The following is a 19040-nucleotide window of genomic DNA, read 5'->3' on the forward strand; positions in this document are numbered from 1 at the left end:
GTCTTTTCAAGTACAACTCATATATTGCACTATTATTCTGTACTCTGGTAAAATGTTTCTCCTGACCATAGCACCCCCGTTTCATTTCATCTCTGTTTGAAATGAAAATTGCTAATTCTTTTTTTTAACCAGAAGCCCTTTTTACCATTTAACTTATGTGCTATCTCTATAATTAGTGAGCTGAATTTAGTATCTCATTCACTTTTATTTCAAACTTTTAAAAAAATTAAATCCTACCTCTTTCAACAGATACTTGTGTATGCATCCTGGCACCTTAGCCTGTTTGCCCCCAGAATATTCTCCAAAGAGTTGCACATAACCAAATCTCTAATAAATATATGTTTAATGAATAAAAGATCAATCAGTTTCATTCAACAAACTTTGTTAAGCATGCACTTCGTGCATAGAATATACTTGGTATTGTGGAGGTAGCAAAGAAATGACATCATCCTTTTCCTAAAGGAATCTGTGGTCAAGAACAGATACGAAGACATGTAAGGTAGACTAGGAGAAGTTCTAGAGAAGAACAAGCAAAATACTATATGTCTAGAGATGAGTGATTAAGTTAAAAAAAACCCAACAAACTATTATGTTTAGGAGGAGATTTATAGGAAATGGAAGAGAAAATCCAAGGTAGTTCATGTTATTGTTTGTATTTAAACTTTTTACATGGTTGTCTTTTTTTATTACTAAGTTAAAATCATCACATATTTCATCATAATTCATTTTTATTCTTCCATATATTTGACTGCATCCCTTGAAATAAAATATAGGAGAACCTTATAAGAGTTGTGCATAGAAATATGTAGCTATAGGATACTAATTGATGACAACTCAAATGCCAGAATATCTATCTAAAAATATTATTCTGTACTTTATAGCCACATTTTCATGAAATTATATAATCATTTCTGCCATATTTGTGTCAGTATACTATTTTATATTAATTTTATATGTATAAGTTTTTGGTCCTTGACAACAAGATCCATGTCTAATCTACTGTCTATATTTACGTGTTATGTAGTACGGTGATAGCTAGTGTTCTGTAAATAAATGTTCAATTTAAATAAAGTCATAAGCACTGGTAAATTAGTGAACATAAGTGCTTCTAGCTTTGTGGTGACAGGCACAATTTTATTATTTACTGTTTAATAAATTTCAGCTTTTCAAGAAGTAGCATAGGCTTGGCATGAACTTTTAAACATGTTAAACAGAAAGAATGTGAAGGTGTATTTTCTGCTAATTTCCAAGTGATGTGAGCAAATAAGTTCAGCCACATATTTCACAGTCGTTTTACAACTCTTAACCTCGGGGATCACCATTCCAATATGACTACACTGTCTCCTTTACAAAGTTATATCTGAAACCTTCTCCATGAGAAGGCCCTAATTATGAAAACCAAAATATTGGTGAAAATCATGTGTGATTACAAAAGATTCATTAAAGAAAAGCAGCTGCCATGAAGTCAAAGACGTAAGTCAAACCTCAGTGTTTGACACGACCTGTTTGTGCCTGCACTGCCATGGAAGATTATTGGTCCTGGTTGCCATGTTCCTAAGCCAGATACACTGCAGGTAACCTTCATAAAAGTTTCTAGAAATCCAGAGCTTATGAAGATTTTTCCTTCAAATGTGAGGATGTATGTATTAAACTGACTTCTCAGCTTTATACTTACCAGAAAAGGTAAAATTTTATGAGAATATGAAAAAAAAACATTTCTCTTAGTGGACCCTAGAGATCCTCCAAGAATAGTCTGACAGGCTAATGAGAGTCAATTTCAGGGTACTCTAGTAATGTAGTTACTCTAGTAATATAGCAAAGACATCCTTTATTATTAGTGGTGAAAAACTAAATTCTGGGTTTCTTAACCATCATCAGGTGTCCCTTTTCAGTCCATTACCTGTTTTCAGAGACCACAATATCTACATGGGCTTTCACCCTGTTGATAACAATTTATTTTCCCCCAAATTTTGAGACCATCAGGCCTGATTGTGGGAATTCAGGAAGAGGTTAGGAAGAAGAAGACACATATTACACATAAGTAATCATTAGGGTCTGGGCCAGTATAGACGAAATTGTCCTGACTATGTGGATTCTTTCCATTACTCAGTTTAATAATTAATCACAGATAAATAACAAGATATTTCCACACAAAAATCAAATGCTGAATTTTGAATTTCCCTGTTCTTCCCTTCATAAAAAAATATAAAGCGCCACTAAGGTCCTTTCATTGTTGGGCATCCTTTCACCAGGCTCAGTGTGCTTCACCTGGCATCCTACCATTCAGCTTGGTTTTGCTTCCAAGAGCCCTTAATTGGATCCCCTATTTGATCAGGCCACACTTATCCTCCACAGGACTTTAGAAAACATTCCACTCTTTCTTGGCTTCTTCTCATTCGCTGTTGTGCTTCTTGCATTCACTTTGGACTTTCTCCTGAGAAAACTTACCTAGTAAATCACTTGCACATGAAACTTCATTGTAGGATCTACTACCAGAGAACCTGATCTAGGTCTCCTTTAGTCCCCAAATGTTTAGGAACAAATTACAGAAAAAGAAGCTTGTATTTTTCATGGAAACACTGCCATGGGCAAATCAAAAGACAACTTGAAAAACATTTGGAATAGATAACCAAGTGCTAATACCCAAATATGTAATGACCTTTTAAACATGAGATCTTTTCCTAACATGTGAAAAAGACATAAACAGAGAAATCAAAGCAAAGAAATATGGATGGCTTAATTCAAAATAAAAGAACTGATGATTAGGTGACAATGAGATACTATTTTAAATTGTTCAGATTGGCAAAGATTTTACAAAGTAAAAATACAATATTAGTTTGGGTATGGGGAAGTGGGCACTCTTAATTGCTAGAAGGAATAGTTAACTGCTATAATCTCTTTGAAGAGCCAATATTATCACTTAGAATTTAAAACTGTATTGTATAATGGAAAACTTTTTAGTTATTAAAAAGAATGAGTTAATTTATTAATACCAAACAACCTCAGATATATTTTATTTTATTTTTGATATATATTTTAAAATAGGAAAGTAAGTTACAAAAACAGTTTGAGTAGTAGAATATCATGTATTTTAAAAAAAAACAAAAATTATATGTACATATATGGCATATTGGCATTGACTATCAAGAAAAATATCACAAGAAACTTGACTTCAGTATTTGCTTCGAGAGAGGAGCTAAGGCAAAGAGACCATGTATGGAAGATGCACATTTTACCATAGACCTTGTTATACTGTTGAATGTTTTCATTTATGTGTTCATTATTTTACCAAAAATGTAAAAGAAAAAAAAGTGGATGAGGGAGAAGGGAAGAATGGTCTACTTCTAAAATCCCTCAAGGAATTTCCCAGACTCTCCTTATCCAAGTCTTCTGTACCTCAGCCTTGTTCTCTCTCCGCTTTCTCCACTACGGTAAATTGCATCCAGTGTTGAATGAAGGGCCCTGGAATGATTTTTTTTAACCCTCCTTCTTCTTTTTCATCCATTTTCACTCAATCTTGGCCCCCACATATCTCTGGAATCTCTCCACTTCTCTGCAAATCCACAATTTCACCACATTCCAAGCTCTTCCCAGGCAACTTGGGATCCTTCCACAGTCTCCTGATTCACCTCATGGTGCTCAATCTTGTCTTCTATCCCCAACTTCAAATCCTTTCTCTTCTCAGTCACCAAGACCATCACAAAGTTAATCAAGCCAATTCTCTGCTTTACAACTCTGCAAGGGTAAGCCCACTGTTCTCAGAACTTATACACAAATCCAAATGACAAGAATTGGGTCTCAGAAATATGTGCTAGTTGGAAGAGAAAATGGAAATCCAAGCATCTAGCAAAGTCCTGTCTATGGTAGATGGTAGGTTTTTCAATAAGAAAGGAGAGTGATTTGCATCCTAAATGAGCATGGTCTGCTGCTCTACCTTCTCCTAAATAATTTCCTTCTTTTCAAATCCAGGTTGCTCCCTTCCCCATTATTCTTTCTTTCTTTTTTTGTAAGTTTGTGATATCATTTATCACTGGAATTATTTATTTACTTGCTAATTGTCTGTTTGTTCCAGCTAGAATGTAAGCCTCATGAGAGCAGAGCCTGGTGCGTGTCATTTACATGCGTATCTTCCATGCCTAAAGCAATGCATGTCATGTGATAAATGCTCTAATATTTGTTAAAGTGTTGAATCAATAAATTAAGTAGTCCATACCCATGGTATGTTGGAAATGTCCCAGTGACCCTTGAGCATGTCCTCAGTATCCTTCTGCAATGCCTGAAATTCTTACTTAGGCACTCAGTGAAGATAATGAAGAACCCTAATAAAATTTATTAACATTATTTGAGTAGATCCATAAACAATATATCATGAATATCTTAATAGAAGTAAATTATCTTAGTTAACCAGGCATTTAACAGGTTACTAAGGAATTGGGACAAGAAAAACATAAATTTTAACTGGGATTGTGGGTTAGAAAGTATCAGAATCATGAAGTAGGTAATTATTTATCAGTAAGCAGATCTCAGAGCATGACTGTTGTTCAGAGAGCCTTACTTGGGGTATTTGTTTTCTAAGGCTGCCATAACAAACTCTCACAAATTGGATGTTTTTAAACAAGAAAAAATGAAGACTCTAGGGGGGATCTTTCTTCATCTTTTCCTACCTTCTGGTGGTTACAGAAAATCCTTGACTTTCCTTGACTTGTAGCTGCACCATTCCAATCTGTTTCCATCTTTACATGGCTATCTTCCCTGCATGATACATTGTGTCTCTGTGTCCAAATCTGCACAAGTAGCAGTCACTGGATTAGGGAGATAACCCAAATCCATTATGATCTCATCTTAACTTCATTACAACTGTAAAGACCTATTTCCAAATAAGGTAACATTCACAGGCACCAGGGGTTAGCAGTTCAACATATCCTTTGGGGAGGACGCAATTCAACCCATAACACCACCCAGGTGGTACTGAGAAGAAACCTGAATCAAAATTGGAACAGGTAGAGCACCTATAGTGCCAATCAGGAGGCTCTAAGCAGAAAAGTGAAAACCAAGCCACAGAGAGAAACTAAAGGCATCAGACCAGAACAAGTAACAAGAAGCAATGGATTATAGCAAAAGCCTGGAGAGATGACCAAGCCCTAGAACACTGGTGCATAAGGTATCATGGGGAATCCAGGGAATTATTTCTGGGTGAGGAGAGAGACAGTCATCCCACCAATAAGTCAGAAATAGGACAAATTTAGATGTACCCTATTTTGCCACTGTTAGGGTCGTGGAAGGACCCAGTGCTGAGGTGTGGACTAATTTGTCCCTTCTGGTAGTTCTCTATGCTGAGGCCAGAGCAGCAGAAAGCTCGGTGTGTTCCCTTGAATGCGGACACCAATGCTATGAGAGACTGAGTGCTCTTGGGCTTGTTGTGGTGCCAGCACAACCTCTGACTTGGGACCCTTTTTCGGTGTATAACCGAAAGTGTCCTCTGGCATTTTTGAGAGATTTATCTCCCTCAAGTTTTGAAACTTATTGCTAAATCCTTGAATGCAGCCAGAGCATCTCACACATTACTCAAAGGCAGTCATTTGGGAGAACAGATCTTTTGAGCTGAAGGACCCACCTGTCCTCATCTGAACTCTCTTTTTTCCCTCACCTGAACTGCCGGACTAAGCCCCTCCAGGGCTTCCCAGTGGAACAGATCTGCCTCTGAAATCTGAAGCCAAGACTTCCCAGGAAATATGCCTGGCCTGAGGAGAAAAGAATTTGAGGGTCATCTGTATAGTGGGAACAATAACTTGGACCCCACCTCATGGGGTTGTTATTGGGAATAAATACGTTAATATATATAGGATATGGGGCACATAGTAAGTGATTGTTGACATAGAGTGAGAGAGAGAGATGGGGCGAGAGAAAAGAAAGGAGTAGGATAGAAGGAATGGAAGAAAAAATTAAAATTCGGTGACTTTTCAACTTCTCAGATTTAGGATTAAGGTCTAGACCCTAGCTAGTGCCTTTTGCCCTCTGTTTTCCCCATTACTATAAATCACAAAGATTTGTAATCTCATTACCAATGAGCCAATATTTCACCCATTATTGTGTTCTTTTCTGAAAAAGTTATATAATGTCTGAATATAAAACTATTGGCAAAATTAAAAGGTAATACATATTAACAAGGAGATAAAAAGCCCTCTGAAATAATTCAAATTTACCTTTAATTTAGGTTAAGTTTTAACTACTAATTTAAAAAAAAATTATAATTTCTTAGTTCCCTTGATGTGGAAATTCAGCAGCTATGAATACAGCATTTCCATTTTTCATAACAAAACTGAGTAAACCAAGGCAAAATATAAAACATTAACTAATTGCCACCCATGCTAATACCTCTCCTTGTTTAGAATAAATACACAAAAAAACAATAACTGAATGAAAAGAATAATAAATGAGGCAGTCATCATGTTAAAGATATCTAATCAAAAAGCAGGAAGACGGTGTAGGGGAAAGAGCAGTGGACTATAGTCTAACTAAATGTATACATTTGAAGATATTTAGACTCTGAGTTTTACGTCCCTTTTTTTTTTCATAAATGAGATTGCTTCTAACAGCCAAGAATGATGGTTAATTATATAGGTAGAAAGATCTCTATCATCTCGGTAGCATAGAGAGACAGTTAAAATACAATCTCTGTTTTCATAAAAATGTCCTATTCTGTATTTTCATCTCATAATGATCCTGACTTGTCCAATAGGGGGCAGTGCAAGGAACAAGCGTTTACCATTAGCTACAACTGTCTTTGCTGGCTTTGCAAATGGTGGACAATTTATTTATTTTTTTCTAATACTTATTTCCTCATTTAAAAAATAAGAATGTTAATTCTTATCCCAGAAAATTGCTCAGATGTTTAAATGTCATATTTAATTGTTTAATGAAAATCCTTATATGTCTTCATAATCAGCTGTTGATTGTCTGATTTCAGAGATTTGGTTGAAAGTGCTTTCCTTAAACAATTTAACTTACATTTCTTGATAAAATTTTAATGACAGGCTTGCCGTATTCATTTTAACATTTAAAAGTGTACTAAATATGGCACACTTGGTTAAAGCATTGTGACCCATCAATAAATAATTACTTATAGCTTGGATTTTTGAAACTGTAGCTATTGCATGTTAAGAATTAAAAGCAAAGAAGGCATTTGAAATTGAGCGAAAACAATATGTTTTGAATTATAAACATTCATTAAGTGATAAAAAATTGATTAGACTGAACCTCCTAATACTGTCTTATAATGTTGACAACTGAGCATATGCATTTTGATACCTCTTTTAACTCTTTGAGTTACCTTGTTAGTTGTTCTGGGAGTTTTCTCAGTAAAGAAAAACTTTTATAAAGATTATTTCTTCAATCTCATTCTTGGTCTAAATTCTTCAAAAATTCTGAAGCCAAATAACTCTCAATCCTAATAAATATTCCTAAAGGACATTTTCAAAACTGGTTTCCCAGATCCTCTCAGAGTTCTTTCTTTCCAGTTCTTTCTCTTAGTTGGTGAGACTCTGATACATTCCTATCCTGTCATCAACTCGCCAGATTTTTAGTTGCGCATGAATGTAGCACTGATTTCCTATTACCCTTGTCTTAGGTGAGAATCATAGGACACTCCTGTTTTCTTCTGTTCTTGGTGAAGAAACAAACACATCTGCTTAATCTTCTCATCCACAAGGGTAAATGTGCTCAGGTTTATATGGAGTAGTGTAAAGGGGCTGAGATAATTATGAATATTAATACATCTTTATAATGGCACCAAAAGGTTTAAATTGTAGTTATTATTTTTTTGGTATTGCTTCTGTCATATTTGATATGTGCTGTGTGCTAGATATATTGTTTATTGTTATAACAACAACAGTGAAAATGGTTATTACTGATTTCTCATATCTTCTAGGTTTAGCAGTTATGCTAACAGCCAAAGTATATTGGTTTGAGTTTGATACTGAGAACTAAAATTGTTAACCACTGCTTCTCTGATTATTGTTACTGCTCTACTTCTTCTTTTGTGAAATAGAAGCAGAATCAGCCTACTGGCCACAGTAATACATGATCTCCAAACATTCTGAAAATATCTGGATTGTATATTAGTAAATTGCTTTGCCAGCATTTTGTTTTAAATATCAATTACTTATTCCACTAATGTGATATAAAAGACTACAAACTCTCCAGATAAGTCATTTTCTTCCAAGTCAAAAGAATATTTCAAAATAGCTGAGGAAAGACAGCTTAAAGTCAGAGTGTGAATAGGTTGTTTTTGTAATGGATTGCCCTACAAAGGTGCACAGTGACAACAAAATTAATGTAAGTCATGCAGAGGTTTGTGTCAGTTTGATCCACAGACACAGTCACTTCCATGAAGATACCTGTGTAAGTGACCTACTTCCCAGAAGACTCTAAGGCACAGTAATCAACACATCTGCTCCACTGTAGTGTATTTGCTGAGTATTTCATTTCCACTATAAAAATTCTTTAATGGCTTTCATATTTAGATTTAAAAAGTTGGACCTCTTAGGGAAGCTTTAATACTCACAGACCTATACATTATTAAATGGCACTGGTCTTTTTCTCCTTTTCTCATCCTTTTCACTGCCTTATGTGCAAAAGAGGATATTGGTAAGGGATAATATCAAGTAATAGCAATATAAGAAAGAGCTCACACTTATGGAATACTTACTATGAGCCAGGCACTGTGCTTACTGCTTTATTTATATTTCATTACATTTTCCCAGCGATCTTGTGAGTTAGTTACTATTATTATCCTCATTTAATACATTAAGAAAAAACCCTGAGGTACAGTGAAGTTTAAATAGTTTGGGGCAGGCACGTGGTTACCAAGTTTAGAAGCCAGGTTCCAGACTTGTTGGAACTAAGTCTCTGTGTCTCAGTAGCTTAGACATTTAATATACATGGATTTAGAGAATCCTCAGACAGATATGAATTCACTTCTGGTTGCTGACAGGTTTAAAGACATTAAGTAACTTGCCCTAGGCCACTTAATTAAAAAGTGAATTTTGGGATTCAAAACTTGGGCATATCAGACTCCAAAGCTTTTGTTTTATCAAAGTTGTTTGACCCATCCAACAGTAAAAAATATGTTTTACATTGTGACAAACTTATAAATATGAAACCAGTAGAAAAAAGTTTAAAAAAAAATGCATTTACTGCTTGCCATGACACTCTGATGCTTTCTTTTACTTTCTTTTTTTTCCTTTCCTTTCTTTACTTTTCTACTCCATGCCATTCCATTCTATTATAGTCTATTTCATTCTTAAAAAATGCACACTATGACCCACCAAATCAATTTTTTTTGAAGGGGGGAAGTACATGGACTGGGAATTGAACCCAAGCCTCCCTCATGACGGTGAGAATTCTACCACTGAACTACCCTTGCACCCCCAATTTTATGGCCCACTAATAGATCGTGACCTGCAATTTGGCAAAAATTAAAAGCTCAGGTTGGCCTACCCAGCATCACTGTTTCTCGGATAGTGTGTTCACAGCTACTCTCCATTTTGGCCTAAAGCACATAGGACTGCCAAGCTGATAGGATCTGAACTGCTCTTTCTAACTAGGTATTGGCCAGAGTAGTCTTATTGGAGAGGGATTGATTTAGCTCTTCTAGTTCTTCTTTAAATTAAAAACATATAATCTATTGAGGCATGACACCAGTAGCACCCCAATTTATCATTAGAGATAAAGGCACAATTTACTGAGTTTCTACAAAGTGAAATTAATTTTGCTATGGACAGCTACTCCTCTTCCCATCTCTGCTTTTTCACTGATCATTTTCTTGAAAGGAGGCTCACTGCTAGTAATCCTAAGCATCTCTGTAGTGTGTAAACATTTATATTTATATTGTTAAGATTGAATCATGTTACCCACAAAGGCATGTCTGGGTCACAATCTTTGGTCTGTCGGAGTAACCCATTTCTAAATAGGAATTTTGAAGTTGTTATTAGTTAAGGGACATCCAAACATAATAAGGTTGGGCCTTGATCCAACATGGCTGAAATCCTATTGAGCAAAGGAAATTGGACCTAGTAAGAGGAAGTTATGAGCAGTAGCCAGAGGCTGAAAGGTAACTGAAACCAGAAGATAAAGAAAAAGATGCAACCATTTTCATTGCCATGTGACAGAAATGCCAAGGGAAAAAGCTTGCCAGTAGCCAACCCCATCTTGCCATAGCTTTCAGAGAACATCACCTTATTGATGTATTCATCTGTGACTTCCAGGCTCAAAATTATGAACCAATAAATTCCCATTGTTTAAGCCAACCTATGGTATGATACTTGTTAAGCAGCCAGGAAAAAAAAAAACAACAAAAGACAAGTTTGAAACTGCATCATGTTCCCCACAAAAGACAGATTCAAGTCTTATTCTGTGTTCTTGTGGGTGTCAAACCATTTGTAAAAAGGACATTTGTAGGTCATTATTATTAGTTTAGGTGTCGACTCATTTGACAATGGTATCTACAAATATCCTTTCTAGGTGAGCCCAAATTGAATTATGGTAGTCCTTAGTGTGTACAGATAGAGGCCTTACAAAGTGAATAATTCCAACATAGAAGCCAGAAGTCAGAAGAGACTAGAGAGAGGGATCACCATGTGATGGAGAACTGCCATCTCCAGAGCACTATGAACTCCAGGAGAAAGCATGAACTTGTAAACATCTAGCCTCCAACGGAGACAGTAAATCCTTATGGTTTAAACAAAATCATTGTGTGATATTTATGATAGCAGTTCTGGCAAACTAAGACACCATTTGTGATGGTTAGGTGTCAACTTAGGCAAATGATCATGCCTGGTCAGGCAGGCACTGGCCTGACCATTGCTGCAAGGATATTTCCTGGCTGCTTGATAAACTAGAAGGCTGGTATATTAAATCATAAGTCAGCTGATTGCATATGTGGCTGATTACATCTGCAATCACTAAGGCATGTCTCCCGCAAACAGATAATACAATCAGTTGAAGTCTCTTAAGGAAGAAGAAAGACCCTTTCACTACTTCTTCGGCCAGGGAAACTCTTCATCAGAGCCACCAGCTTCACAGCCTGCCATGTGGATTTTTGGCATTCCCACAATTGTGTGAGACACCTTTATATATCTCATATTTACAGATCTCTCCTATTGGTTCTGTTTCTCTAGAGAACCCTGATTAACACAGCTTGGTACCAAGATTGGTTCTTGAGAAACAGAATCTTAAAAATAGGTTTTTACAATTGGTTTTCTAGTCTGAATACTCTCAGAGCCACTAATGACTCTATTTCCTATAATCAAGATGGTACTGACAGTTCATGGAGTGGGTTGGCAAAAATAGATACTCAAAATATCCACCATTAGATTCTGCTAATAGTACACTTATATGTGGCAAGGCTCTGGTGATAATGTTTTTGATATCTAAACAGCTTTGTGGAATTAAGAGGTATAATGATGTTGACTGGTTGTTGTTAAATATACTGTATCCAGTGATGAGGAAAAGGGATGAGCTGAAGGCTTCAAATTTGAAACTTCAGCATGTATGAATGGTGTAAAAATTTCCATGTGTGCCCTGAAAGAAAATCTTATTTCCTGTAGTTGCAGACTTGAGATCTCTGAAAACCAGGCACAAAGCCTCATTGTGTGAGTAGCAGATTTACAATGTAAACTAAAATCTCAGCCCTACAGGGTGTCTGCTGTTAAAATAAGGGCTTTGATTGGAAAAGAATGAGATTCTGAAATGTGGGAGGTGATGTATGGTTTGATAATGATGGCGATGAAGAGATGGGATCCCTGGAATCTGCTGAGCCTTTGCTAGATAAATCTGTAATGGACTGCCCTGAGGAAAAATTTTCCTGACCTCCAGCCTGCCTTGAGGAAATAACTTCAGACTCTGGTCTCATCAGAGGAGTCTGCCATTCAATCTCCACTTAATGAGAGTAACCCTGCTGCTAACCCTGTAACCACCTCCCCTGGGGAAACAACCTTCACTCCACTATCTGGAATGACTAATCCTCTTTCACCGGATGAAACTGTAATAGAATGTTCTGAGGTAATTGAGTTTAAAGGCACTTCTATTTCTTTTCATGATCCAGCCCTACCACTCCTCTTTTCTTCAAGACCTATAACTAGACTAAAGTCCCAAAAAGTCCCAAAAGCTGAGGTACAAAGTGTGACCCATGAGGAGTTATGCTGTAAATCAAAAGAACTACATGAGTTTTCCAATCTATATAGACAGAAATCAGGGGAATATGTGTGGGAATGGATACTAAGGGTGGACAGGAATGCAAAGTTGGATCAAGCTGAAGTAATTGATATGGGCCTACTAAGTAGAGATTCTACATTCAATGTGGTAGCTTGAGGGGTTAGAAAGGGCATTAACAGTTTATTTCGATGGTTAGCTGAAACATGGATCAAAAGATGGCCAACATTACCTGAGGTCAAAATGCCAGAACTGTCCTAGTATAATGTAGATGAGGGGACCCAGAGGCTTAGACAGATGGGAATGTTTGAGTGGATTTATCATGGAAGACCTCACACACCCCAGGAATGTCCAGAAGACACATCTTTCACCAGAATCTTAAGAAATAAATTCATGATACTAGCTCCATCATTCCTGAAGAGTTCTTTAGTCACCCTTCTCTGTAGGTCAGATATTACTTTGGGAACTGCTGTCACTGAGCTGAAATCCTTAAACACAATGGGGATGACTGGATTCTGAGTTGGCAGAAGCCATGTGGTGACAGTTAATCAGCATAGAAAAAGTGGGTGTGGCCACCATAATGGAAAGTAGACTCAAAGTAACAGTCAAAATAATCTGATTTGCAGAGACTTGCGGCATTGACTGATAGATCATAGGGTAATAGAAATAAAATAGATGGGCAATCTACTAAATTCCTGTTTGAACTGTATAACCAAAAGAATTCTAGGTCAAGCAAACAGAAGTCTAATTTGAATTATGAAATAAAGACTCAATGTTCCTTAATTAATTCACAGACTTCAGACAGTTTTCAGACCCAGAGCCCTTCAAATGAAGGGAGAGCCAGGTATCCTTGGGGAAGAACCCTTTTACTCTGCCCAAAATTAAAATTTACACTTGTTCTAGTTTGCTAGCTGCTGGAATGCAACACACCAGAGATGGATTGGCTTTTAATAAAAGGCGATTTATTTTGTTGGTTCTTCAGAGGAAAGGCAGCTAACTTTCACTGAGGTTCTTTCTTACGTGGAAGGCACAGGATGGTCTCTGCTGGTCTTCTCTCCAGGCCCCTGGGTTCCAACAACTTTCCCGGGGTGATTTCTTTCTCCATCTCCAAGGGCCCGGGCTGAGCTGCAAGTGCTGAGATGAGGAATGCCAAGCTGCTAGACTGTGCTACATTGCGTTCTCTCATTTAAGCACAAGCCAATTAAGTTAAACGTCACTCATTGCAGCAGACACGCCTCCTAGCCGACTGCAGATGTAATTAGCAACAGATGAGATGCACCTACCATTGGCTCATGTCCACAGCAACAGAACTAGGTGCTTTCACCTGGCCAAGTTGACAACTGAATCTAACTACCACAACACTGTTAACCTCCCTCCCAGCCTTCTCCAAGAAGACCTACAGCCTTTTTTCAGGGTGACTATGCACTTGAAAAAGGAAATGATCAGACATTTCAGAGATCAGTAGACACTGGCTCAGAAGTGACACTAATTCCAGGAAACCCAAAAACAGTCATCTGGTTCACCAGTCAGAGTAGCATCTTACAGAGATCAGGTGATCAATGGAGTTTTATCTCAGGCCCATCTCCCAGTAGATCTAATGAGTCCCTGGACCCATTCTTTGGTCACTTTCCCAGTTCCAGAATACATAATTGAAATCAACATACTCAGCAACTGGCAGAATCTCCACTTGCTTCTATAACTCATGGAGTGAGGGCTATTATGGTAGGAAAGGCCAAGGGAAGTCACTAAAATTGTCCCTACCCAGCAAAATAGTTCATCAGAAACAATACCATATTCCTGGAGGGATTACAGAGATTAGTGCCACTCTTAAATACTTGAATGATGTGGGAGTGGTGAGTCCCAGTACATCCCCATTCAACTCTCCTATTTGGCCTGTGTAGAAAACAGATGGGACTTGGAGGATGACAGTGGATTGTCATAAACTTAACTAGGTGATGACTCAAATTGCAGCTGTTGTTTCATATGTAGTATCATTGCTTGAGCAAATCAACACATTGTCTGGTACTTAGTATGCAGCTGTTGATCTGGAAAATGCTTTTTTTCTCAACTGCTGTCAGTAAAGACCATCAGAAACAGTTTGCATTTGGCTGGCAAATCCAGCAGTATACCTTCACCGTCCTGCCTCAGGGGTATATCAACTCTCTAGCCCTATGTCACAATCTTGTCCACAGGGACCTTGGTCATTTCTACCTCCCACAAAACATCACACTGGTCCATAATATTGATGATATCATGCTGATTGGACCTAGTGAGCAAGAAGTAGCAACTATTATAGATTTATTGGTAAGATATTTGTGGGTCAAGTGATGGAAGATAAATCCAACAAAAATATAGGGACTTCCACCTCAATGAAGTTTCCATGTGTTCGGTGGTGTGGGGCATGTTGAGATATCCCTTCTAAGGTGAAGGATTAATAAATAAATAAATAAATAAATAAATAAGAAGAAGGGATAGCTGTTGCATCTTACCTCACCTACTACCAAAAAAGAGTGACAATGCTTTGTTGGCTTCTTTGGATTTTGGAGACAACATATTCCTCATTTGTGTGTGCTACTCTGGCCCATTTACTGAGTGATCAAAAAAGCTGCTAGTTTTGAGTGGGGACTGGAACAAGAGATGCTCTGAGACAGGTCTAGGCTGCTGTACAAACTGCTCTGCCATTTGGGCCATATGGTCCAGCAGATCCAATGGTGTTGGAAGTGTCAGTCACAATTAGGGATGCTGTCTGGAGGCTTTGGCAGGCCTCTATAGGAGAATCACAATGCAGATCCTTAGGATTTTGGAGCAAAGCCTTATCATCCACTGCTGATAACTACTCTCCTTTTTAGAAACAGTTTTTGACCTGCTACTGGGCCTTTATAGAGACTCAACACTTAACCATGGGTCACCAGGTTACTATGAGAACTGAGTAGCCTATCATGAACTGGGTGTTGTCTGACTGACCAAGCCATAAAGTTGGTCATGCAGAGCAGCACTCCATCATAAAATGGAAATGGTATATTAGACATAGGGCTTGAGCAAGTCCTGAAGGCACAAGTTACATGAGAAAGTGGCCCAAAAACCCATGGCCCCCATCCCTGCCACATTACCTTCTCTTTTCCAGAGCAGAGCTATGGCCTCTTAGGGTTTTCCTTACAGTCAGCTGACTGAGGAAGAGAAAACTCGAGCCTGGTTTACAGATGGTTCTGCATGATATTCAGGGACCACCTAGAAGTGGACAGCTGCGGCACTACAACCCTATTCTGGGATGTTTTTGTAGGACAGTGGTGAGGGAAAACCTCCCAGTGAGTGGAATTTTGAGCATTACACCTGGTTGTTCATTTTGCTTGGAAGGAGAACTGGCCAGAGGTGCATATGTATACTGACTCATGACTGTTGCTAATAGTTTGGCTGGATGGTCTGGGACTTGGAAGGAGCATGATCAGAAACTTGGTGAAAAAGAGGTTTAGGGAAAACCTTTCTGAGTGAGCAAAGGACTTGAAGATATTTGTGTCCCATGTGAATGCTCACCAGAGAGTGGCTTCAGCAGAAGAAGGTTTTAATAATCAAGTGGATAAGATGACCCATCCTGTGAATGCAAGTCATCCTCTTTCCTCAGCCACTCCTGCCATCGCCCAATGGTCTCATGAACAAAGTGGGCATGGTGGTAGATATGGAAGTTATCCATGGGCTCAGCAACATGGACTTCCACTCACCAAGACTAACATGGCTACACTGCTGAGTCCCCAAAATGTTAGCAGCAGAGGCCCACACTCAGTCTCCAATATGGCACCATTCCCTGAAGTGATCAACCTAGTACATGGTAGCAGGTTGATTACATTGGACCATTCCATCATAGAAGGGGCAGAAATTTTTTTCTAACTGGAGTAGATAATACTATGGATATGGGTTTTCATTCCTTAAATGCAATGCTTTAGCAAAAACTACCATACATGAGCTTATAGAATGTCTTAGCTGCCATCACAGTATTCCACACAGCATTGTTTCTGATCAAGGAACCCACTTCATAGCAAATGAAGTGCAGGAATGAGCACACACTCATGAAATTCTCTGGTCTTACCATGTTCCCCACCATCCAGAGGCAGCTGGGTTGATAGAATGATGGAATGGCATTTTGAAGACATAAGGAAAGAAATGCAAGAAAATAAATGGAAGTGGACAGCCTGGGGCAAAGGCTTACCTGCTTTAAGCCCTGCAGTGGGCCACCCTCAGGAGCAAGAAGTTTTGTCTCCAGAACAGTAGAGGAGACATTCTAATTCCTATAAACAGGGAAACTCCTAAGCCTACTAGAAAGCACAAGCTCAGGGCAAGACACAGGCTCAGAAGAGACAGGAAGGCCCCTGCACAGGTGCACTCTCCTTGGGCAGACTCTTCTGATAGGAGGGTTGACACTTAAGTAAATCTCTGTCATATCACTAGCTGGTTACAAACTCAAGAAACAGACATTTCAGGAAATAAACCAGAGTTCACATTTTAAAATATTAAAATGTACATTGTGCAAGAAAAATACACAAAACAAATTAAAAAAAAAAAAGAAAATGATGACCCGCTCAAAGGAAGGGGATAAAAAATCCAGAAAACATCAGTGAAAAAGACCAATTTGTCTATATACCAGACAAAGATATATATATTTTTAGCTACAAACACTTATTGCCTCATAGTTCCTGTGAGTTGGAAATCTGGGAGTGGCTTAGCTAGGTGGTTCTGGCTTCTGTCTTTTGTCAGGTTTTGGTCAAACCATTGTCTAGGGCTATAGTCACCTGAATGCTGGTTAAGGGCTGGAAGATTTCCTTTCAAAATGGCACACTTACCCTGCTGATAACAAGGGTTCCAGACAAAGTTTTATTTAAAAATGATCTTCAGTTTGCTTATGGAAATGAAGGAAAGTACAGAGAAAGATCTAAATGATATCAGGCAAACACTGAATGAAAAACATGAACATATCAAAAAAGCAATGGAAATTTTATAAAGGAATGAAATAGTATTCTGGAAGTGAACACCACATAGCACCTGACATGAAAAAGTTAGGTTTTTAAAAGCAGACTGGAGCTGGCAGAAGAAAGAATTAGTGAAATCAAAGATAAGACACCTGAAATGCATCAGGGTGAGGAGCAGAAAGGAAAAATAATTATTAAAGTAAAAATAGCTTATGAGACTTCTGGGACATCATCAAGTGTACCAATATATGCATTTTGGTAGAAGAAAGAAAGAGGCGGAAGGAATATTCAAAGAAATAATGACAGAATACTTCCCCAACTTAGCAAAAGGTGAATATACACATCAAAGAAGCCCAGAAAACACCAACCAAACAACATGAACTTGAATTTAAAAAATGCCCTGTCACGTACTGATCAATCATCAAATGCAAAGTACAAAGAGTGTTGAAAGCTGGAAGGCAGAAGTAACCTGCTACATACAAGTGATCTCCAATCAGATTAGATGCCCATTTCTTGTCAGCAACCAAGGAGGCAAGAAGAATGGGTTGAAATACTTAAGGTGCTGTGAACAAACAACTGCCAATCAAGAATTTTATATCCGGTGAGAATTTCTTTCAAAAATGAGGGAGAGACTAAGACATTCCCAGATAAACAAAAGCTTAGTGAATTCATCAGTACTAGACATGCAATGTAAGCAATACTAAAGGTAGTTCTTCAGGCAAAAAGTAAAGGACATTATAGAGTGGTTCAAAGTAAGATAAAGAAAGAACAATCTCTGTTAACAGTGACCATTTGGGTATGTAATTTCACTTCTTACATCATCTACATGTTACATTGCAAATATATAAAAAGTAAGGACAAATCTATGGTTTGAGGCACACAATGTTCAAAGATATGATTTTTATCAAGTATAAATAGGTGGGAGAACAGAGAGGTATAGGAACAGGGTATCAAATCAGATATGATTATTAAATATTTAGGATGTTAAATTTTAATGCCATGGTAACCGCAAGAAAAATATATGAAGAATATATCCAAAGAAAGAAAGGAAATGGCACAAATATGGTACAATATTAAAAAATCACATAAATAGAAGAGCAGAAATTAATGGAAGAATTGAGGGATAAAAAAGGTATAAACTTACAAAAGCTAAATAACAAAATGGCAGAAAAAAGATCTGCATTATCAGTGGTGACTTAAAATGCATATGGGTTAAACTCTCCAGTCAAAAAGCAAAGATTAGCAGAATAGATTTTTTAAAAATGACCAAAGTATATGCTGTCTATAAGAGACTCACCTTAAATTTAAAAACATAAGACTATTGAAAGTGAAAGGTTGGAAAAAATATACAGTGCAAGTAGTAACCAGAAAAGAACTGGGGTTAACTATACAAATAGCAGATAAAATAGACTTTAAATTGTTTGGTCCAAGTCATTAAGAAATCCATACAGGACAGCAAGTCAAATCTTAACAGATTTATTGAGGGGAGAAAGCAGGGAGAAAGCAGGTGGGAGCCACCAGCAAAAAGAAAGAAAGTGGCTCCAGCTTTCTTTCTGAAAGCCACTTTTTTAAAGCAAAAAATACAGCAGAAGGAGAGAATGTGATGTGCAGAACAATGTACTAGCAGGCGTCATTAAGCAGGAATATTCCTTGACTGTAGGTTTATGGTTGTTTGTCTTATAGACATATCTGGTCTTGCTTCATTCACTTTCTGGTGGCAGAGGCACCAGCATTCCCAGGGCTCTCAAACATCTCTCAACCATAATCCTTGTGATTGCTTATCTTGCTGCTACATCTTGTTCTGCAAAAGAAGCTGAAGGACCCCTGGGTCAAAAGTCCCTTTTACCTATAAAGTTCTTTTTCTGAGACCTG

General features: G+C 37.7%; 1 protein-coding gene across 2 annotated transcripts in view; it reads left to right on the forward strand.

Moving 5' to 3' along the window:
* Window positions 1-4872: 4872 nt before the first annotated feature.
* LOC143651410 (hyaluronidase PH-20-like) overlaps window positions 4873-19040 on the forward strand; it is a 31350-nt gene continuing 17182 nt past the window's right edge. The window contains exons 1-2 of one of the 2 annotated variants that reach the window (XM_077122337.1): window positions 4873-5161; window positions 7628-7709. The gene's annotated coding sequence lies outside the window, so the exon portion shown is untranslated. The remainder of the gene's footprint in view (window positions 5162-7627; window positions 7710-19040) is intronic. The other variant, XM_077122320.1, reaches the window with a different exon arrangement.

The sequence above is a fragment of the Tamandua tetradactyla genome, chromosome 1 (genome assembly GCF_023851605.1).
Source record: "Tamandua tetradactyla isolate mTamTet1 chromosome 1, mTamTet1.pri, whole genome shotgun sequence".
Lineage (NCBI taxonomy): Eukaryota > Metazoa > Chordata > Mammalia > Pilosa > Myrmecophagidae > Tamandua > Tamandua tetradactyla.